This window comes from Melanostigma gelatinosum (genome assembly GCF_949748355.1).
Source record: "Melanostigma gelatinosum genome assembly, chromosome: 21".
NCBI classification, from domain to species: Eukaryota; Metazoa; Chordata; class Actinopteri; order Perciformes; family Zoarcidae; genus Melanostigma; species Melanostigma gelatinosum.
Genome location: NC_136654.1, coordinates 18,032,690 through 18,034,961, shown reverse-complemented (window position 1 = coordinate 18,034,961; position 2,272 = coordinate 18,032,690).

The following is a 2,272-nucleotide window of genomic DNA, read 5'->3' as shown; positions in this document are numbered from 1 at the left end:
CTCAAGCCAGGAAAGCTATTTCACAATTTCACCGCCGCCTCCTCGGCTCTCCAGCCGCACTGCCAATGTTCCTGGACGACGTAAACAACATACCACGTGGTGCCACCTGCAGCATCGTATTTCGCATACGGGGACATGACGTCAGGACACGTCACTTGGTCCCGCAGTGTTGGTGTGATACATTTAGGAAACGATTCCTGTTATTCCCATGTGATGCTTTGGACCGATAGTCTGCATGACAAGCTGTGGTGGAGTAAATACACAACACCACAGTGGAAAAATACTTCACTGAGCCAAACTGAAAGTATTTATGAATGTACTCAAGTATCAAAGTACCCTACTCAATGTGATTAAGTTTAGTCTTGCTGTCTGAAAAACCTTGTGTCTCCAGCTCCAAAAAAAAAGGAAATTTGAACATTTCCAATTGGCAGATGATACATTTTAGTATATAGCTTTGCAAATTACTGTTGTGTTATTCAGGTAACCCTTGAGAGTACAAAGAGTATACTTATCACAATGATGTAGGAAAGTTCGAGAACAGTTGGCTGAAAATAATACGATTTTACATTTCATAGCATATGGGAGAATACAAATGAAATGTACTGCATATTGCATTGTTTTTTCCCCCTGAGCTCATAGATTTGCTTGCACTTGTAAGGATTTGCTTGCACGTCCTGAAGAATCCTCACATCCTGCATCAGCCTACTGAGAGGATATTACAAAAGTGATGAACAATATTTAATTCAGCAGTAAATACACACGGAATATCTCAATATGGTGATAAACAATATCCGGATAGCACCAAATACCATGAAAGAGCTTAATATCAAGAGCAGATAGCCAAATCAGCTCATATGGGCTCAATGGAAGCCAATAAACAGAGGCACTCTGCCTCCTCTGACCTTCACTTCTGGTTGAGATCGGGGCGATAAAAGCAGGCGCAACCTCAATAAAGCCCATACAATGGAGTAAAATAAATAGATATTAAATTAAAGCAGAGGCAATACTGGCTGAACTGCTGCAGGAATTTGAGAACAAAAGCTTCCTTGTGCAGTTTAATATTGTCTACAATCACCGCCTCATGATACATTTTATCATTTTCATCTCTTGCCTTCACGTATCAACACATATAATCAGTTTGTATTGGAACTTGCAAATGACTTGTGTGTGTGTTTTAGACATTAAATGTGCCCCGTGCTCCCAGTTTGGCCTTTTTCGGTTGGAGTTAATATCAAATTCATAATCTGTCTCATCTCTGACTGTCCACCGACGAGGAGTTTATGGTGTCAAACATGGTCATGAGAGCATGTTTGTCTGCCACAAACTTTACACTGGCTGCATGTTGTGTTCTTTTAGGCATTGGGCTCACCAAATACCGACGTGAAGTATTTCACAGATGAATTAGCAGCTGCTTATTTTAGTGTCCTTAGACGTACTGCTGCTCTAAGAGCCATATTGTCTTCAGCCTTTTTGTCGTGGGCTGAAATACAGACTTCAGGTCCACCGCATGCTTCAAGTGGTTCCCGAAGCCTTGCATCTACCGTTGCGTTCATGTTGTTTTCACCTAATGCACCTGAAGAGCTCCGCTGTGTGTTTGATGAGTTGCTGAGGGTTTCCAGGTCCCCTCTAAAGAGTAAATAGACATCAGAGTTCATACTTGGGGGTGGGGGGTGGGCTAGTGTTGAATATACAGTATAAAGGGTAAGTATAATCTGGAGAATGATAGTAGTATGAATTTCATGTATTTGTCCGAATCTGACTGCTAGTACAAGCAGATGATATTCAGTTTCTAGTTAAGTTTTTAAAAAAAAGATAATAATTTTTCACGCTGGTGATATTTCCATTCTCAATCCTTCAAATCAAATATCTCATTTGCAGCAGTAATGGCTACATGACACGGCTGATACTCTGCTCACTAATTTTTGCTCATTTCCTTTGAATTATTAATATGAGAGATTCTCCATATGCTCTCAGAGGATTCTTGTCCATTCCTTTCGGAGAGAATTAGCATTTTACACTGAAGAGTATGAAGAGCTTAACTGCCCCAATCAAACCGGGTGATTTAAATCCTGTCGAATGGAGATATTTCATACAGGGGTCACAGATGGATGACCTAAAGTAAATGTTCTGGAAATGTCTCAATCCCCTGTATAATTATGACCATTTCACCTGAAAACGCATGGGTGCTGAAAAGAGGTATTCAGAATAATACTCTATAAATGAGACGAGAGAACCCATTTTTTGCTAATCAGCTGAATGTGAAATAACTAAC